General features: G+C 51.4%; 1 protein-coding gene across 1 annotated transcript in view; it reads left to right on the top strand.

Annotated features, from left to right (window-relative positions):
• TGM2 (transglutaminase 2) overlaps positions 1–21,438 on the top strand; it is a 96,684-nt gene that overhangs the window by 20,185 nt on the left and 55,061 nt on the right. The window lies entirely within an intron of this gene.

Here is a 21,438-nt window from a genome sequence, read left to right as displayed (position 1 = left end):
TAGATAGGGGCTCTGGGGCAAGTGATGCTCTGTCTTCTTGGTGCTTGGGGGGGGGGGTCAACAGTGGAAGGGCTTCTAATGTCCTGGCCCCACTGGTGGACCTCCTGATGGCACTGGTATCTTTGGCCACTGTGTGACACAGAGTGTTGGACTGGATGGGTCTTTGGCCTGATCCAACATTGGCGTCTCTTATGTTCTTATGACTAGCCCGAGGCCACCCAGAGAGCTTCAGGAGGACTAAGTGCATTTGGAGTCTCTAAGCACCACACCACACCGGTCGCTACCCCCCCTCCCCTCCCCTCCCCTATCATCTCCCAGCAGCAAAGGGCCTGGTTATTCCGGAGCAGGAGACCTCGCCCCACCCTCACTGACACAAAACCGAGACCTCTTTCCACCCCCACCCCCTCCCCGGTCCCAACGGCTGCAGAGATATCTGCTTCCTCCACAAGGTCTGGTTTGTTTTTGCATCACCTCCCAAGGCCTCTGTGTGTCTTGAACCATGGCTGGGAAATTCCTGATGGATGACTCCCTTTTCCCCGATGCCCCAGGAATGACACAGATCAGCAGCATGGGGGGCTTCCTCTCCCTGCGGAATGATTTGAACAATAGCAGGAATTTAGCAATAGCGGGAAGAAGAAGGCGGGCATGGGGGGACTGGGGGCTTCAAGGAAGCAACCAGGTTCCAGTCTAAGCAGCACCTTAGAGCTTTCGAGAGACAGAGCATCAGTTGGCAGAGTTCAAACCTGCAGAGGAACGGAGCACCGACTGTTTAAAGGAAAAAAACTTGGTTTATTAAAGAAGAAATAAACTCTGATAGAACAGAGGAGAGGGAGAGAGGCTTAACTAACTGACTAACTGCTGTGAGAGACAGGAGCGAAGTGGGGAGGGGCTCAGTTGGAGCAGGAAGTCTCCAAAGAGCCAGTCAGGAGACAGGAAGGACATAACTTGAAATTGTGGGAAGTCTAGGGTGGCCAAGTCTGAATGAGAACCCAGCGGGGGACTCACTTACCAAGATGCTCCGGGAGAGGGGAGGGGAGAAGCGTGATGTGCCTCCATCACCCGGAAGTGACATAGGCACATCAGTAACATTGGAGGTGATGCTGTGGTTTTTGGGCAAAACTCTATGGTTTGAAACTAATTCTACCATAGAGTTTTGCCTAAAAACCAGTGCATCACCCTCAATGTCACCGACGTGCCTACATCACTTCCGGGTGACAGAGGCTCATTGTGTTTAGGGTGATAATCCTCCTCTGATGGCCTGCTGGCCGGTGCTGGGGGAGAGTGCTGGAAACCGCAGGGCCTGCAAGACGGAGCTCTTCCGCCAGGCTTTTGAGTAGGAGTCCTTTGCATATTAGGCGCTTGTTGTTGTTCAGTCGCACAGTCGAGTCCGACTCTTCGCGACCCCATGGACCAGCTCCCGCCAGGCCCTCCTGTCTTCCGCCGTCCTCTGAAGTTGGCTCAACTTCATGTTCGTTGCGTCGATGACACTGTCTAACCCTCTCATCCTTTGCCGTCCCCGTCTTCTTTGACCTTCAATCTTTCCCAGCATCGGGGTCTTCTCCAGTGAGGGCTCCCTTCTCATTGGGTGGCCAAAGTATTTGAGCTTCAGTTTCATTATCTGGCCTTCCAGGGAACAGTCAGGGTTGATTTCTTTTAGGATTGACTGATTGGATCTCCTTGCAGTCCAAGGGACTCTCAAGAGTCTTCTCCAGCACCATAGTTCAAAAGAATCTATTCTTCGGCGCTCGGCCTTCCTTATGGTCCAACTCTGGCAGCCATACATGACTACTGGGAATACCATTGCTTGGACCATGCGGACTTTTGTTGGCAGGGTGATGTCTCTACTTTTTATCATGCTGTTTAGGTTCGCCATCGCTTTCCTCCCAAGGAGCAGGCGTCTTTTAATTTCATGGCTGCTGTCACAGTCTGCGGTGATCTGGGATCCCAGGAACGTGAAGTCTGTCACTACTTCCACGACGTCCCCTTCTATTTGCCAAGGAGTGATGGGGCCGGATGCCATGATCTTAGTTTTTTTGATGTTGAGCTTCAAGCCCACTTTTGCGCTCTCCTCTTTTACCCTGAGCAAGAGGCTCTTTAGGTCCTCTTCACTTTCTGCCATTAGAGTGGTATCGTCTGCATATCTGAGGTCCTCGCGGGCTCTTTTTGTAGCAGGAACTCCTTTGCATACTAGGCGACACCCCCCCTAATGTAGCCAATCCTCCAAGAGCTGACAATAGCCCCTGTAAGAAGAGCTCTGTAAGCTCTTGGAGGATTGGCTACATTATGGGGGTGTCGCCTAGTATGCAAAGGAGTTCCTGCTACAAAAAGAGCCCGTGAGGACCGTCTTTGCCCGTCTCCTGCCCTGGAATGTGTTTGGGTTAGAATCCGTGAGAAAGAACCGACAAAGCCCTCCTGGAATCCAGGCCGCAGACTCCAGAGCTCGTAATTGAATCTGTCAAGTGGTGAAACGCTGGAAGAAAACAACACGAAAAACAAAAGAGAGTAAACATTCCGGAAGCCCCAAGGAATGCTTCATTGCTGAAACGGTCCATCACTCTTCGGTGCGCACCTTCAGGCAAAACTTCCGGCACAGAGAGTTGCCCAGGAGAATGACGGATCCTGACGACAGCGAGGCCAGCCACGTCTTATTTGGCTGGCAGCTGTTTTCCAGGGTCACGGGCAGCTCTTTCCCAGCACCTTCTACCTGCAGTTCTGGAGATATCAGGGATGGAGACTGGGGACCCTCTGGACACAGGTGGGGCTGTGGCTCAGTAGCAGAGCATCCGTTTGGTATGCAGAAGGTCCCGGGTTCAAATCCAAGTTTCAAAAATTAAAAGGATGAGCTAAGAAATTATGTGAAGGATCTCTGCCTGAGACTCTGGAGGCTGGCCCCTTTGTGAGACGGGATCCTGGACTAGATGGACCTTCACTGGTCTGACCCAGCAGGGCTCTTCTGATGTTCTTATGAAGGCCTCAGCCCCTATGCCCTATTGTTGGATGTCCAAAGGAGACCGAATGCTGGACTAGATGGGACCACTGGTCTGATCCAGCAGGGCTCTTCTGATGTTCTTATGAAGGCCTCAGCCCCTATGCCCTATTGTTGGATGTCCAAAGGAGACCGAATGCTGGACTAGATGGGACTACTGGTCTGATCCAGCAGGGCTCTTCTGATGTTCTTATGAAGGCCTCAGCCCCTATGCCCTATTGTTGGATGTCCAAAGGAGACCGAATGCTGGACTAGATGGGACTACTGGTCTGATCCAGCAGGGCTCTTCTGATGTTCAGCCTCTTTGCCCCGTTATTGGCCCTCCAGAGGAACTGGCTGGCCACTGTGTGAGACAGGATGCTGGATGGAACCTCACTGGTCTGATCCAGCAGGGCTCTTCTTACGTTCTTATGAAGGCTTTGGCCTCTCTGCCCTGTTATTGGCCCTCCAGAGGACCTGGCTGGCCACTGTGTGAGAAAGAATGCTGGACTAGATAGACCCTCACTGGTCTATTCCAGCAGGGCTCTTGTGATGTTCTTATGAAGACCTCGGCCTCTTTGCCCCATTATTGGTCCTCAAGAGCAACTGGTTAGCCACTGTGTGAGACAGGATGTTGGACTAGATGGAGCATTGGACTGGATGGATCTGGCAGGGCTCTTCTGGTGTTCTTATGAAGGCCTCGGCCTCTCTGCCTTGTTGCTGGACCTCAAGAGGAACTGGTTGGCCACTGTGTGGGACAGGATGCTGGACTAGATGGACCACCGGTCTGATCCATCAGGGCTCTTCTTATATTCCTATGTTCTTGTTCCATTTTCTGTCTCCAGGCTGCATCTTTTCCCCCCACCCGATTCCCACTTGGCCAGGTCAGGAAGATCCTCTCCCCACCTGCAACTACCCAGCCCCGTAGGGTTGCCAGATGCAAGCTGGGAAACTCCTGGAGATTTGGGGATGGAGCTTGAGGAGGACAGGGACTTCAGTGAGGTACCAGGCCTCAGAGTCGACCTTCCAAAGCATCCATTTTCTCCAGGGGAACCGATCTCTCTGTCATCTGGAGATGCGCTCTAATTCCGGGGATCCCCAGTTCACACCTGGCGGCTGGCACCCCTGAGAAATTGGCTGCTCTACTGCGGACCAACATTGCCACTGTCACGGCTCAGGTGGGGTGTCACCTGACGCTGCCACCACTCTGGATTTAGGATCCCTTGAGAAGGCCCAGAGTACCCTCCCAAGACCTTCAGACCTCCCTTTTGGCCGAATAACAGGCGTGAGGACCAGGCAGAGTGAAACAAGGAAAAGGTTTATTTTACAGGGGGTCAAACAACAAGGTGCAGAATAATAACAGTAAGTGGGTGAAAAGAAAAGAAATCAAATGCCCTAATGCCAGTCTAAATATACACTGTACCTAGCTGACTATTCCAAGTGGCACTAGACTACTCACCCTTCCCTCAGGATGAAGGTCTCTTCCTTGCAGCAGCCTTCCTTCTGGCTCTGCCCTCTGGAAGAAAGAACTGCCTTTGCTCTGGCACCAGCCCTTTTGTTCCCCAGCCCTCTTCTTCCCCATTGGTCAATTTCGGCTCCAAAACCTCCCAGGGGCCTCTGGGAGTTGTAGGCCCAGCCTCGCCCACTGCCCGCCAGGCTCCCTGGGCCTAGTAGGCCTCTGGTGGCACAGCCCGGATCCTGACAGCCACTCTCTGAAACTGTTTTTAAACTGTGATTCAGGGTTCCATTGCACAAGTTAATGGATGGATGTTTTCAGTGTCGTGTCCCACAGCTGACCCGCTGAAGCCTCTTTTGGAAAGGGGAGAGGGATTCCAAAAATCTTGGCTGCAGTTTTATCTCCATACATCAGGCAGTGAGCGATGAAGCAGAAAGGACCCTGCCAGGGAACAAAGGCAGGAAGCCTTCCTGTTTGCCTTTCCCACAAACACTGTGGCTTTGTATGGAAGAAGCCCTCTGGGCTTGTCCTGACCTTGGCGTCTGGCCAGGTAAAATTAAAACACAGAACTTTTCCAGCACAGACCACCACCGTCACCTGGATCCAGGATTTTACGTGTGACCTCCATCGGGCACGATCGCTGAGGTCTCTGTTTAGTTTCCTTGCCCAAGTGAAGAAGAACATCTCTGAACTAATAAGGAATGGTTTTGAACTCTGTATGGCTTCTAACCTCCAGATCATGGGGCCTGGAGACCCCCTCCCCAGAATTAAAACAGGTATCCAGACTGCCAGGGGTCATTTTGTAGAAAAAGCGGTGCAGGAGCTCATTAGCGTAACTCATTAGCATAACTCATTTGCATATGCCACACCCCCTGACATCACCGGAAGTGTGTCAGAAGGCAACACCCACCGCTCAGGCTCCACTGGACTGTTTTGGATTGCTAGCTATTGGGGGGGGGGGATGTGCAGATCTGTCCTCACAGAGGAGGGAGAGCTTGTGCCTGAATAAAACTTGGTCTTAAAGGTGCCACTGGGCTGTTTTGGATTGCTAGCTATTGGGGGGGGGGGGAATGTGCAGATCTGTCCTCGCAGAGGAGGGAGAGCTTGTACCTGAATAAAACTTGGTCTTAAAGGTGCCACTGGACTGTTTTGGACCAGGGGGCCAAGGGGGGGGGGCTCTGCAGCTTACCTGGCTGCTTCTTGCTCTGACTGAGGGCTGCTGAGAGCAGGGGGTGGGGCTTGTTTCATGTGCCCACCCCTGGGCTCTTTACTGCCGGAGCTCCGCTCCTGTGCGCTCCTGCGGGAAATGACCCCTGCAGACTACAGAGATCGGTTCTTCTGGAGAACATGGCTGTTTTCAAGGGCAGGCTGTATGGCATTATGTCCTGCTCAGTTTCCTTCCATTCTCAAACCCTGTCTCCCCCAGCTCTACCTCCAAATCTCCAGGAATTTCTCAACTCAGATAGACAGCCAGAGAGTGGTATTGCAGCTACCAGCTCAGATGGGGTCAGAAGACTCAAGAGGCCAGTAGGACTCCACTAAGTCCTGTAAAGCTGCTGATACTGGCCAGCTGTGGAGAGTCTGCAGGAGAGACACACAGGGTGGGAATATCTCCTGGGCTGCTTTGAAACCAAGGATTTCCCACATTCCATCACCTGATTGGGGAGGGTTTTTTCCCCCTCCCTTCATGTTTCCACATGACTGGGCTATATAGTAGTCCAAATAGCCCTGCTTGTCAGAGCTTGGGAGCTAAGCAGGGCTGGCCGTGATCACTCCTTGGATGGTGGACCACTAAGGAAGCCTGGGCTGGCTATGGAGAGGAATGCAATATCAAAACCACCTCTGCTCATCTCAGGAGAGGGGCCATGGCTCAGTGGTAGAGCCTCTGCCTTCTTTGCAGAAGGTCACAGGTTCAATCACCGGCAGAGGTCCTTTCCTGCAGGAGCGCACAGGAGCGGAGCTCCGGCAGTAAAGAGCCCAGGGGGCGGGCACATGCAAGAAGCCCCACCCCCTGCTCCCAGCAGCCCTCAGTCAGAGCAAGAAGCAGCCAGGTAAGTTGCAGAGCTCCCCCCCCGGCCCCAAACAGTCCAGTGGCACCTTTAAGACCAGGTTTTATTCAGGTACAAGCTCTCCCTCCTCTGTGAGGACAGATCTGCACGTTCCCCACCCCCAAATAGCTAGCAATCCAGAACAGTCCAGTGGAGCCTGAGCGGTGGGTGTTGCCTTCTGACACATTTCCGGTGATGTCAGGGTGTGTGGCATATGCAAACAAGTTATGCTAATGAGTTATGCTAATGAGCTCCTGCACCTCTTTTTCTATGAAATGACCCCTGGTCACCAGCATCTCCAGTTATACATGAAGCTGCCTTGTACTGAATCAGACCCTTGGTCCATCAAGGTCCACCTTCTCAGTGGTGGCTCCGTACTGGTGGAATGAGGTCCCAGAGGAGATCAGGGCCCTGCGGGACCTTTTACAGTTCTGCAGGGCCTGTAAGATGGAGCTCTTCCACCAGGCTTTTGATTAAACACCATCCTTAAACACGGAGGAGTGACCCTGTGCCCTGGTTTTACCACCATTTATTTATTTATCTGATTTATACCCTGCCCTCCCCGCTTTACAGCAGGCACAGGGCGGCTTACACTAGTTGATACGATGCAATTAAAATCACATAAAAACATCTAAAACAGCTCAGCTATAAACAGTCATCATTTATAAAGTGCTGCGTAATAAATAGTTGTGATAAGACGGCATATCAGAGTGTACCCCCTTCAGTCTATCTCGCCACATAAATTACTCGATCAAATTGGGCTGATTTGAGAATACCGTCAGGACTATCGCCTAAGTAGTGGTACGGTTGGATTTAGGAATCATCGCTCTGCACTTTAATTGTTTCCAGCACTTTTGAAAAAGGATACTGATTGTTTATGGATGTTTTATGTATTTATAGATGCATTTTATGTAAGCTGTCCTAAGCTTGCCTTGGTGGGAAGGGCGGGGTATAAATGGAATGAATGAATGAATGAATGAATGAATGAATGAATGAATGAATGAATGAATGAATTAATGAATGAAATGTCAGTCTTGTCTACTCAGACTGGCAGCTGCTCTCCAGGGTCTCAGGCTGAAGTCTTTTCCATCACCTACCACTTGGTCCCTTTGACTGGAAATGCCAGGGTGGGAACCTGGAACCTTCTGCCTGCCAAGCAGATGCTCTGCCTCTGAGCCACACAGCCCTCTCTTCACGTTAAAAAGAATCTGGCAGTCGATGATGTGAAAGACACCCTGGAGAGCCGCTCCCAATCAGAGTAGATAATACTGACTTTGATGGACCAGTGGCCTGATTCAGTATAAGGCAGTTCCTTTTGTCCATGTGACAATTGTCCTTTTCAGGGGTCCTTTCCTGCAGGAGTGCACAGGAGCGGAGCTCCGGCAGTAAAGAGCCCAGGGGGCGGGCACATGCAACAAGCCCCACCCCCTGCTCCTAGCGGCCCTCAGTCAGAGCAAGAAGCAGCCAGGTACGTTGCAGAGCCCCCCTCCCCCGGCCCCCCGGCCCAAAACAGTCCAGTGGCACCTTTAAGACCAAATTTTATTCAGGTACAAGCTCTCCCTCCTCTGTGAGGACAAATCTGCGCGTTTCCCCCCCCCCCCAATAGCTAGCAATCCAGAACAGTCCAGTGGAGCTTGAGCGGTGGGTGTTGCCTTCTGACACACTTCCGGTGATGTCAGGGGGAGTGCCATATGCAAACAAGTTATGCTAATGAGTTATGCTAATGAGCTCCTGCACCTCTTTTTCTACGAAATGACCCCTGGTCCTTTTGTTTCACACAAAAAATATGCTCTTTATTTTAAACCTGTGGAAAAAACGGAGGTTTCCTGGGCAAGATGCTATGGGCACAGCAGCTTCTTGTGCCGGAAGGGGAAACCGTGTAATTGGCAAAGTGCTCGTCAGTTAATCCTTCCATGAGTTGATGACTGCAAGCACCAAGAAGACCGAGCATCCCTTGCCCTAGACCGAGAGTTCCTATCTATACCTTGTGGCTAATAGCCAGTGATGGACCTCTGCTCCATATGTTCATCCAATTCCCTCTTGAAGCCATCCATGCTTGTAGCCGCCACCACCTCCTGTGACAGTGAACTGTGGCAGTGAACATGTGCAGCTGTGGTAGAATTTAAATGACCGATAAGAGCCTGTGTCCATCTGTATAATTTCCCATACTGATCAATTTGCTACAGGGCACAGCGTGAGGGAAGGATCGTCCCTGGGACATTTGCAGTAACGATAATCAAGGGGTCTAGTTCCTTCACGGCTACCCTTCCCAGTCTCGGCCTCCTTCTGATTTCTTAGTTGCCGTCTCCCTTTTGGTTGACGATCGATTGTGCCCTCCATGCTAGAAAAGGCATAGCCTTGGCACAAGGGAAACTATACTTTGGGCCAGTTTGGTGTCGTGGTTAAGTGCACGGACTCTAATCCGGGAGAACCGGGTTTGATTCCCCACTCCTCCACTCGCAGCTGCTGGATGACCTTGGGAAAGACATAGTGCAGGTCAGAGCTGTTCTTGGAAAAGAGCAGTTCTCGAAAAGAGCTCTCTCAGCCCCGCCTACCTCACAGGGTGTCTGAGGGCCGGCGGAACGCCCTGCCACTGCCTCCCCGCCCAGCTGCCTCCGCCGCCCCCCGCCCCGGTGGTGCATGCAGCCTTGTCGACTTGGGCCACGGAGGTGGCAGAGTTCATTGAACCACCACTCGGGCCCATGCAGCTCCTCGATCTAGGCCTCGCCCTCCTCCTTGGCCACCTTCTCCTCTATGGCGCCGGACCCCATCCGCTCAACTCATCCTCGTCACCCTCTGCCCACCAGAGCATCCAGCCCATCCGTCGCCTCCCAGCACACTGAGGCCGAGACGCTGGACACCACTTCTGTGGGCGGGACTAAGGCAATGCAGCCAGTGGATATGGACACCTTGTGAGTGACAGATCAGGGAGCTAACTGATTTGGGAGCGTGTGGAATGTTCTGGAGAGTGCCACCACCAAAACACAATTATTATATAGAACAGATTGTCTGTATGTCTGTCTGTCTATCATCTATCTAAATGTAGATATCCCCTGAATTCTGCAGCAGCTCCGAGTTTTAGAGCCCCCCCCCCGCCCTCCTCTGCACAATGTGCCCAAACAGCCTGAGCCTCGATTTATCCCCCCCAGAAGAAAGGGCTGCTGTCTCTGACAGGTCACAAACCGCAGGTTCCAGGAAGTCTGGGGAGTGCATACCTGCACACTGCCCTCTGTACCATGCCCACACGCCTGCCCCCGGCCAGGGGACAAAGGCCAGGCTTTATTTATAAGCAAGCGGGGTGGGTGGTGGGAGGGGACCCTCCTCCTCCGGCAGAGCCAGACAAACAGCTCCTGTGACTATGGAAGGGAGAAAAACTCCTCCGCCCTGGAATTCTTCACAGCCCTGAATTGGCAGCTGTCTGAGTGGGGAAGAGAAGAACTTTTCAACCTTGTTTGGGAACAAGGAGGTGGAGGAGAAGCTATTCCTGTTCCTGGGAGAGGGTGTGTGCGTGCGGTGTGAGTAATGAGGGACTCCTCCTGTGAGGCCGTGTCCCACTGCAGCCCCAGCGTCATCCCAAAAGCACAGAGCGCCCCCCCCCTCCAGGCCCATGGAAGGAGGGAGGAGCAGGTCTGTCACCCTGGTTAGCTCATGGGTATTTTGGGATCTCTACTCCCCCAGAGCTGGCAACTACCAGGAGGAAAAACGAGGCTTGTCCCTTTAGCAGAGGTTTCCTGGGAATGTTATTTATCACCAGGAAATGTTACTTGAAGGTACATGAAGCTGCCTTATACTGAATTAGACCCTCGGTCCATCAAGGTCAGTCTTGTCTACTCAGACCGGCAGCCACTCTCCAGGGGCTCAGGCACAGAAAGGTCTTTCCCATCACCTCCTGCCTGGTCCTTTTCACTGGAGATGCCGAGGATTGAACCTGGGACCTTCTGCATGCCAAGCAGAGGCTCAATGGTCCATCAGTGTCAGTGCGGTCTGCTCAGACTGGCAGTGGCTCTCCAGGGTCTCAGGCGGAGGTCTTTCCCCATCACCTACTGCCTGGTCCTTTTAGCAGGAGATGCTGGGGGTTGAACCCGGGACCTTCTGCATGCCGAGCAGAGGCTCTTCCACTGAGCCACAGCCCCTTCCCATAGCTCTCCAGGGTCTCAGGTGGAGGTCTTTCCCATCACCTCCTGCCTGGTCCTTTTAACTGGAGGTGCTGGGGATTGAACCTGGGACCTTCCGCATGCCAGGCAGAGGCTCTTCCACTGAGCCACAGCCCCTTCCCATAGCTCTCCAGGGTCTCAAGCAGAGAAAGGTCTTTCCCATCACCTACTGCCTGGTCCTTTTAGCTGGAGATGCCGGGGATTGAACCTGGGACCTTCTGCATGCCAAGCAGATTCTCATTGGTCCATCAGTGTCAATACGGTCTTCTCAGACTGGCAGTGGCTCTCCAGGGTCTTGGACTGAGGTCTTTCCCATCACCTTCTGCCCGGTCCTTTTAACTGGAGATGTTGGGGATTGAACCTGGGACCTTCTGCATGCCAAGCAGAGGCTCAGCCACTGAGCCACGGCCGTTTCCATGGTAGCCATGAAAATCTTCAGCTACGAGACACGGCCTTTTTCTCCGGTCTGTTGGGAACCCTACATGACCGAGGACGGGCCTGGCACACACCGCTTGGTGTGGGAAGGCGGAGACTGGCGGCCCACGGAACGCTCTGTTCAATGAAAGATGCCAGTCATTGTGGCCGGATGTGAGGAGAGGGCAGGCGCAAACCATGACTGTGCACTTCTCCCTGGTTGGCCGGTTTATCTTTGCGGGGGTGAGGAGGAGCAGTCTCTGGAGAGAGAACATCTTTGGAAGCCTGACTTCTGCGAAGCCTCCTGCTGCTCGGCAAAAACAGCTCAGGGTCCAGTGAAAGGAGCACTGTCCTTGGTCTACGGTCATAAGGAACCTCTGCACAGTGGGGATTTTCCACCACGCATGGCAGGAGGTGACCTCCTTTCAACCTCAGTTTACACAGTCCAGGCATTTTAGAGGGTGGGAAAGTAGAAGTAGTCCAAGGGGTTATTGCAACTCTAGCTGAAAGGAGTCGACTGAAGGGAACCTCCATGTTCAGAGGCAGTCAGCCTCTGAATCCCAGTGCTAGGAGGCAACATCAGGGGAAGGCCTTGGCCTCTATGCTCTGTTGTTGGCCCTCCAGAGGAACTGGTTAGCCACCGTGTGAGACAGGAGGCTGGACTAGATGGACCCTCACTGGTCTGATCCAGCAGGGCTCTTCTGATGTTCTCTGCCCTGTTGTTGGACCTCCAGAGGAACTGGCTGGCCACTGTGTGGGACAGGAGGCTGGACTAGATGGACCCTCACTGGTCTGATCCAGCAGGGCTCTTCTGATGTTCTCTGCCCTGTTGTTGGACCTCCAGAGGAACTGGCTGGCCACTGTGTGGGACAGGAGGCTGGACTAGATGGACCCTCACTGGTCTGATCCAGCAGGGCTCTTCTGATGTTCTCTGCCCTGTTGTTGGACCTCCAGAGGAACTGGCTGGCCACTGTGTGGGACAGGAGGCTGGACTAGATGGACCCTCACTGGTCTGATCCAGCAGGGCTCTTCTGATGTTCTCTGCCCTGTTGTTGGACCTCCAGAGGAACTGGCTGGCCACTGTGTGGGACAGGAGGCTGGACTAGATGGACCCTCACTGGTCTGATCCAGCAGGGCTCTTCTGAGGTTCTTTTGAAGGCCTCAACCTCTATGCTCGTAGTAGCCAGCAGCCCCCGAGCAAACCCACTGGGGGAGAGCAAGGCTGCCACCGAACTCATGGCTGGACTGGAGGTGCCGGTTGTGTTCCTGGTGCCTCTGAAGGGGGAACCATCCATGTGGCCAGTAGGATTTCACCCTGGAACTATTTGAGTGGGTCACATCACACAAGATCTCAAGAAGCTACTGTCCCAAGTGGCTATAAAGCGAATGGATATGATCTATGGACATATCCGGAATATCTAAAGAAGATAATCTGCTCGGTGAGATGGTGGCCAGATTCTCCAGGAGACAATTAGACTATACAACCTAAAGCAATATAGCTACCTTTACAACTGAAGAAATGAACTAAAAGGAAAGATTTGACTCTGTCCAAGGCTGGGTCAGCTATTGCTGCAACAATAAGAACCAACAGGAGAAGAAGATAAAGAGAAGAGAATTGCAACAAAGGAAGAGAAGATGAGACAGCAATTACATTCACTGAAGAAGACTCCGTTTTAAGATGTGGGGAGGCCATGAAGTGGGGAACAAAAACGTTTAAAGGAAATAGAGATGCTAATGTTTCCTGATGTTTGCACTAGCGAATTTCATTTGTGCTCTTGTAGGCCTCTGTATAGAGTCAGATTTGCTGGTATTGATGATAGAAGCAACACTTTGATTGTTCACCTTCAACGTTAACAAATATCATTTGTTTAAAAAGCTAATTCTGTAAGCATGTATGACCTTCATCTCTTGGGTTTCTAGTGGTTTTCTTTACTTTCTCCCATAGTTTATAGATTCCCCTCCCTTGATTTCTTGTAGTTTAAAAAATGCAGTAAAAAATTCAGCCCCTTTGGGGCAAGAAGAAGAAGAAGAAGAAGAAGAAGAAGAAGAAGAAGAAGAAGAAGAAGAAGAAGAAGAAGAAGAAGAAGAAGAAGCAGCAGCAGCAGCAGCAGCAGCAGCAGCAGCAGCAGCTGCTGTCCCCATCTCTTGCATGGCTGACTCTGACCGGCAGCCGCTCTTCTGGGTCTCAGGCGGGAGGGCTTTCATATCACAGCCCCAACACAACCTTCATAGACCAAGCCCATGTTGAGGCACTCTGACAAACACAGCGCCTGTGTGCACTGCTGTACGACTCTGGGGCCCAGACTGATTCATGTTGCCAACCTCCAGGTGGAGCCTGGAGGCCTCTCAGAATGACAACTGATCTTCGGACTGCAGAGATCAGTTCCCCTGGAGAAAGGGGCAGCTTGAGATCCCTCCCATCCCCCCAAACCCACTCTCCTCAGATTCCATCTCCAAATTGCCAGGGATTTCTCAGCTCCAAGTTGGCAACCGTAGGGCCAGTGAGCCTTCCGTTCCCCAGACTGCCTCGTGCCGACAACTCACATTCTGATGGAGCAGGCAGACACGTTGTCGGTCTTCCTAAGGGGCCCCAAATCTGAGAATGGGCATTTCTGTACAGAGGTGGAGCCTGGGGCTGGGAGAGACCTCAAGGAGGGTATGAGGCCGTGGAATTCTGGTCACCACACCTTAAAAAGGATATTATAGCTTTGGAAAAAGTGCAGAAAAGGGCAACTCAAATGATAAAAGGGTTGGAACACTTTCCCTATGAAGAAAGGTTAAGGCGCTTAGGGCTCTTTAGCTTGGAGAAACGACGACTGAGGGGTGACATGATTGAGGTTTATAAGATTATGCATGGGAAAGAGCAGGCATTTATTTATTTATTTATTTATTTATTTACATTTATATCCCGCCCTCCCTGCACGCGGGCTCAGGGCGGCTTACAGTACACAGGCGTAAAACAACACCATAGTTACGCAATCAAGGCACGCAGTGCAATAAAAATGCGGTTAAAACATTTTAAAAACAGTTAAATACAATGGGCAACTCCCAAGGATCCAGCGTAACTAGAGAGGTAGAGAAAGAGGTACTTTTCTCCCTTTCTCACAGTACAGGAATTCGTGGGCACTCCATGAAATTGCTGAGCGGTCGGGTTAGAACGGACAAAAGGAAGTACTTCTTCACCCAAAGAGTGATTAACACTTGGAATTCACTGCCACAGGAAGTGGTGGGTGCTACAAGCATGGACGGCTTCAAAAGGGAATTAGATAAGCATATGGAGCAGAGGTCCATCAGTGGCTATTAGCCACAAGGTATAGATAGGGGCTCTGGGGCAAGTGATGCTCTGTCTTCTTGGTGCTTGGGGGGGGGGGTCAACAGTGGGAGGGCTTCTAGTGTCCCGGCCCCACTGGTGGACCTCCTGATGGCACCTGGTATTTCTGGCCACTGTGTGATACAGAGTGTTGGACTAGATGGGCCTTTGGCCTGATCCAACATTGGCATCTCTTATGTTCTTATAGAACCCACCATCCAAAGCAGCCCTTTTCTCCAGGGAAACCAACCTCTGTAATTCCAAGAGATCTCCAGCCCCCACCTGGAGGCTGTATCAATATGTAAGCACTCGGTGAATAATTTACAAGTACAAGCAGAAAGACTGTATCGTACTAATCCACCCTAAGGAGCTGCAGTGGCTCAAGTGGTTAAGGCGCTGAACTGCAGGCTGTGGAAGGTCGGTAGTTCAGCAGTTTGAGACCCAAGTGTGCCGCGTGACGGTGTGAGCTCCCGTCTCTAGTTCCAGCTCCTGCCAACCTAGCAGTTCGAAAGCAAGACATTGCAAGTAGATAAATAGGGACCACTTCGGTGGGAAGGCAACAGCGTTCCGTGCGCCTTGGTGTTTAGTCATGCCGGCCACATGACCACGGAAACATCTTCGGACAGCGCTGGCTCTTCGGCTTGGATGAGCACCGCAACCCTAGTCAGATTCGACTGGCTTTCGAGCAAGGGAACCTTTACCTTTTACCTTTACTAGCTCACACTATCTCAACTTAGAAGCAACACTGCCTGTGAGGTAGGTGGGGCTGAGAGAACTCTTTCAAGAACTGCCCTTTCAAGGCTGGTCCTACATTGGGCAGGGCTATTTTTGGACAGGAACGCACAGGAACGGAGTTCCGGCTGGCTCCCAAATTGGCCACACCCAGCAGGAACTCATTAGCATAATAGGCCACACCCAACAGCAGGACCTCATTAGGAGCTACATTAGGGATGTGTGGCCTAACATGCAAAGGAGTTCCTGCTACAAAAAAGCCCTGGGTTTGGACAACAAACAAGGAAAACAGAATAAGAAGCAAAAGGTGGGTGTGGCTGGGTGACCACACTTCTGGTAACATGGGGGTGTGGCCTAATAGGCCAATGAGCTGTGCTGTCAGGGGTGTGGCCTAATATGTTAATACGTTTTTGCTGTTGGGTGTGGCCTATTATGCTAATGAGTTCCTGCTGGGCTTTTTCCACAAAGAAAGCCCTGGTAGCAACTATGCACGGCTGGCTTCACTTCTGCCTTCGCTTTCCGCTTCTTCAGACAGCTGGTACTCTTGGTGAAATGCAAACTTAACAAATCTCCTTAAACCAGTTTTCCAAATCCAATCGCCCCACTGACATATTTTCTTTCTGCCAAAGAGGCTTCTACAATAATAGCAGTCCCACCTGGAGGCTGGCTGGGTGACCTTGGGCAAGCCATAGTTCTGATAAGAGCAGTCCTTGAAAAAGAGCAGTTTCTGTCAAGAGCGCTCTCAGCCCCACCGACCTCACAGGGTGTCTGTTGTGGGGAGGGGAAGGGAAAGGAGTTTGTAAGCGGCTCTGAGACACCTTTGGGTAGTGAAGGACGGGGCATAAATCCAATCTCCTCCTCCTCCTCCTCTTCTTCTTCTTCTTCTTCTTCAGTTTGGTGTAGTGGTTAAGTGCGCGGACTCTAATCTGGGAGAACCGGGTTTGATTCCCCACTCCTCCACTTGCACCTGCTGATGTGACCTTGGGTCAGTCACAAGCTCCGGCACAGCTGTCCTTGAAAAAGAGCAGTTTGTGTCAGAGCTCTCTCAGCCCCACCCACCTCACAGGGTGTCTGTTGTGGGGAGGGGAAGGGAAAGGAGTTTGTAAGCCGCTCTGAGACTCCAAGTGAAGGGCGGGGTATAAATCCAATCTCTTCTCTTCTTCTTCTTCTTCTTGCCTGCAATCACTGTGCTTTGGGTGGGAAAGCGTGTCCTGGACCCAGACCTGGAGGTGTGTCTGAGAGAGATCTAAAGGGGCCTGCCCTCACCCGAAAGGTAGACAATTTTGGGGGCAATTTCCACTTTTGGCCCTCAGCAGATGTTGTAAAGCCAGCCAGCGGTGTGGTTTAGCGGTCTGTCAAAGGCCACAAAAGGTTCCCCTGTGCAAAGGGCAGGGCTGGGTTTGCAAGACAAGGGGCCCAGTTTGTCAACTGCCCACCCGTTGCCCTGTTATTGGGCATGCGGTTGTGGCACGCCGGGTGCCGTCTTGCTCCAACATCTTGCCCGGTTCAGTCCCAGAGATTTGACCAAAGCAGCCCTTCCTTGGCTAACCCTGCAAAGCTCCTGCTGCTGTTTCTTCGTAGGGACCTTGGGGAAAGGCAGATCACGGAGCCTCCTCGCCCGCAAGTGGAGAGCACTCTCTCCTCTCCGCATCCCATCAATCCTCTGCCAGCAGCTGCTCCTTGAAATAAACACTCCGTGACTGGGAGCGAAGAGATCTCAGGGAGGGAAGGGGGGGAGGCAAGCGACGGCAGAGGACACAAAGTCTTGGGAGGACAAGACTGTCCGTCAAGGCCCCTGGAGTGACCCCGGGGGTTACGGGGGCTTCCCATTTGTTCTCTTGCTTTTGCGGTTTCAGATGCTAGGTTTTCGTCTCGGGTCTGATTTTTGGACACTTTTCTTTACCGATGTCTTAACTTGGTTTCAGAAGGCAACCGTGTTGGTCTAGAGCAGGGGGTGGGCCAAGCTTGCTTCATGTTAGAGCCACACAGAAGAAACATCAGATGTCTGAGCGCCACGAGACGTGAACAAAAATCACACACATTTTTAATTGGGAAATATGCAAATTTGCTTCTTATTAGCATTAAATAAGACTGCCTGGAATAAAAACAAGAGGGGTAAAAAAAGATATTGATTATATTTAGGCCGAATCTGCATTTGTCTTTACCACCGGTGTCCCAGCCTTTTGACTCCAGTCTTCAAAACAGCTGTCTACATTTGGTGTCGTTTTCATACCTCAAGAGTGCTAGCATACTTTTGCACTGTCCACATATGTTTATCATCCTTTCGGGGCGGCTCCACTGTCATTGCACCTCCGCACTGCTTTAAAAGAATCTTCTCCAAACAACATTCAAACAAGCATAGAGAAAGACGGTGTCACAGCAGCAGGAAACTGATTTTAAAATGCAAATGCAGATTCGACCTTAAAAAGACAAATGCTTTCTCAAAGCTGGGGGGGGGGGGCTTTGTGAACACATTTAAAGTTAAAGTTGCTTTCTTTCTCTGCCCCCTCTCCCACCTCAAGCGTACCCAGGGAAGAGAACAGTGGCTGGGGAAGGGAAGACCAGGTGGGCATACCTCCCCTTCACTTCCCCAGGCACCTTGCTGGGAGCCGCACAACATGTGTGAAAGAGTCGCATGTGGCTCCCGAGCCACAGTTTGGCCACTCCTGATCTAGAAAGTTGTTGTTGTTCAGTCGCACAGTCGAGTCCGACTCTTCGCAACCCCATGGACCAGCTCCCGCCAGGCCCTCCTGTCTTCTGCCGTCCTCTGAAGTTTGCTCAATTTCATGTTCGTTGCATCTCTGACACTGTCTAACCCTCTCATCCTTTGCCGCCCCTGTCTTCTTCGACCTTCAGTCTTTCCCAGCATCAGGGTCTTCTCCAGTGAGGGCTCCCTTCTCATTGGGTGGTCAAAGTATTTGAGCTTCAGCTTCATGATCTGGCCTTCCAGGGAACAGTCAGGGTTGATTTCCTTTAGGATTGACTGATTTGATCTTCTTGCAGTCCAAGGGACTCTCAAGAGTTACTTGGCTAGAAAGAATTTAGAGTCCAGTGGGGGCACCTTGAAGACCAGCAAAGGTTTATTCGAGATATGAGCTTCTGTTAGGGTTGCCAAATTGGGCCGGGGGGCGGGGAACCCCCCGCTTCCGCGGCCCGATTTCCGCCGCAGGGGAATTCCGGCCCAGGGGGAACCCCGCCCCCCAAGCTGCATCACCAGAGGTGACGCAGCCACGTTGCCGACGTTGGGGGCATGGCTGAGCTCGTTGGAGGGGAAATCCATATGGTTTTCCCCTCCGACGAGCTCAGCCACGCCCCCAACGTCAGCACGTCGCCCGTCACTTCCGGCGACGTGCTGCCGGCGCGCGCACGAACATCCGCCCGACTCCCGGACCGCGGCGACGCTCCCCCGCCGCGGGGGGGAGATTTGGCAACCCTAGTTCTGTGCACCTTGCACACTTTTTCAAATACACTGGATTGGAAATTGGTATTTGAGAAAGTGTGCGTGCACACGGAAGCACATACCTCGAATAAACTTTGGTTGGTCTTCAAGGTGCCCCCACTGGACTCTGAATTCGTTCTCCTGCTTCAGGCCAACACGGCTGACCCCCTGGAACGATCCACTTGGCTAGAAAGTTGCTTGGAAAAAAATATTAGGGGCCGTGGTCTATACTGCTGTGTGTTACTTTCTGAAACGAGAACCCTTCTATGAAATTTGGCATCATTTAATGCGTCTCGTTAAGACTTAACACTTTGCTTCAAGTCTGTCTTCGGAATTTCCAGTTGGTTCTACAATCCTGTTGGTCTCTCAGGTGCCGCTGGGTTCAAACGGAAGCGTTTTGATTGTTTCGTCTCGACAATTTGGGGAGCCCTCTTATGAAAATGCAGTGTATCTGTAAGTTACTAGGAAACTGTGTGGAGGCAGAAAATCGTTTTCCAAAAGGGGTCCAGTAGCAGAATGGTTCACCTGTGGGGTGTATATGCAACTGGCCTCTTGGGTCACACTGGTTTCCCAGGCTTTGAAGTGCTACAAAAACTGGCAACAAGATTCTAGTGCAGGGGTGTCAAACATGCGGCCCGGGGGCCGCATCAGGCCCGCAGTGGAACTGGCCATCTCCTCCATCCAGTTCTGCTGCTGCATCGTAGCTTGCTTCACCAGGCTCTCTTAATCATTCTGCTATTTCATGCTTTCACCTGGGTCCTAGATTCAGAACTCTGAGCATGAGATTTCTGTGGTGAATGTCAATAAATCAAAAGTAGGTTTTGCAGGTTACAGAGCTAATGTTTTAAATTTCAATAGAGATAAATTTTAAATTTCAATAGAGAGAAGTGCAAAGTCCTACACTTAGGTACAAAAAATCAAAGGCACAGACATAGAATGGGAGGGACTTGGCTTGACAGCAGCACCTGTGAAAGGGATCTGGGTGTTCTGGTGGATCACAAGCTAAACATGAGCCTGCAGTGTGATGTGGCTGCAAAGGTAAGCTAATGCAATCTTAGGGTGCATTAACAGAAGCATTGTGTCCAGATCACGGGAGGTGGTCGTTCCGCTCTATTTTGCTATGGTCAGGCCTCACCTGGAGTCCTGTGTCCAGTTTTGGGCACCACATTTTGGGAAGGATGTTGACAAGCTCGAGTGTGTCCAGAAGAGGGCAACCAGGATGGTGAGAGGGTTGGAATCCAAGTCTTACGAGGAAAGACTGAAAGAGTTGGGTCTGTTTAGCCTGGGAAAGAGAAGGCTTAGAGGGGACATGATTGCAGTCTTCAAGTATTTGAAGGGCTGTCATGTAGAAGATGGAGCAGATCTATTCTCTCTTGCTCCGGATTGCAAGACTAGATCTAATGGGTGGAAGTTACAAGGGAGTCGATATACCGGCTAAATATCAGGAGAAACTTCCTAACTGTAAGAGGGGTTGAGCAGTGGAACAGTCTGCCTCAGGAGGTGGTGGAGGCTCCTTGGTTGGACGTTTTCAATCGGAGGCTGGACGACCATCTTTCGGGTATGTTGTAGGTATGTAGGGCTATCTTTCAGCTGTGCTCCTGCAGAGTGCAGGGGGCTGACTACATGACCTGCAAGGTCCCTTCCAACTCTAACATTCATAGAATCATAGAATGTTTGATTCTATGATTCTAAGCATGTTTTTATTTTAAGTAACAAAAAATCTTTGTGTTTGTGTCCCTTATAGAGTTTATATCTCCGCTACCTGGCACTACATTTTATGACACACGTGGCCCGGCCCAACAAGGTCTCATTTATGTCAGATCTGGCTCTCATAACGAATGAGTTCGACTCCCCTATTCTAGTGGGTGGAGCATGTTCCCCCAAGCCTGACTTCAGTGGACTTAGAACCTCTGCTTGGGAAAGCACCGTTATTGTACCAGTTTCTCCTTTCTGGGGACAGAAGTCTGTTTCCAGCAACAGACATGAAAACAGAGTTTCTTTTCTGTAGCCATCTGTGGTGAATGATACAAAGAAACGACGGCTGAGGGGTGACATGATCAAGATTTTTAAAATTATGCATGGGATAGAGCAGGTCGAGAAAGAAGTCCTTTTCTCCCTTTCTCACAATACAAGAACTCCCTGTGAGCACTCCACAAAATTGCTGAGCGGTCGGGTTAGAACGGATAAAAGGAAGTCCTTCTTCACCCAAAGAGTGACGAACACATGGAATTCACTGCCACAGGAGGGGGTGGCGGCTACAAGCATGGACAGCTTCAAGAGGGAACTGGATAAACATATGGAGCAGAGGTCCATCAGTGGCTCTTAGCCACAAGATATAGATAGGAACTCAAAGGCTGGGGCAGGTGATGCTCTGTATTCTTGGTCCTTGGGGGGGGGCAACAGTGGGAGGGCTTCTGGTATTCTGGTCCCACTGCTGGACCTCCTGATTGCACCTGGTATTTTTGGACGTGTGTGACACAGAGTGTTGGACTGGATGGGCCATTGGCCTGATCCAACACTGGCTTCTCTTATGTTCTTATAAGAGGGAATTGGATAAACATATGGAGCAGAGGTCCATCACTGGCTATTAGCCACAAGGTATAGACAGGAACTCTCAGTCTGGGGCAAGGGATGCTCTGTCTTCTTGGTGCTTGGGGGGCGGACGACAGTGGGAAGGCTCCTAGTGTCCTGGCCCCACTGCTGGACCTCCTGATGGCACCTGGTATTTCTGGCCACTGTGTGACACAGAGTGTTGGACTGGATGGGCCACTGGCATGATCCAACATTGGTTTCTCTTATGTTCTTATGTTCTTAAAGCATGTTAATATCCTTCTGTCAGGAACAAAAACATGCAAGACAATTTAACTGAAGCAAAATTTCTTTTGCTCAAAAATATAACCGAGTGCAGTGAAGTAAATCC

The sequence above is a fragment of the Gekko japonicus genome, unplaced genomic scaffold, assembly GCF_001447785.1.
Source record: "Gekko japonicus isolate JY-2015 unplaced genomic scaffold, Gekko_japonicus_V1.1 scaffold3329, whole genome shotgun sequence".
Classification (NCBI taxonomy): Eukaryota; Metazoa; Chordata; class Lepidosauria; order Squamata; family Gekkonidae; genus Gekko; species Gekko japonicus.
The sequence above is the reverse complement of the archived record's forward strand: the minus strand, read 5'-3'. Positions and strand labels throughout refer to the sequence as shown.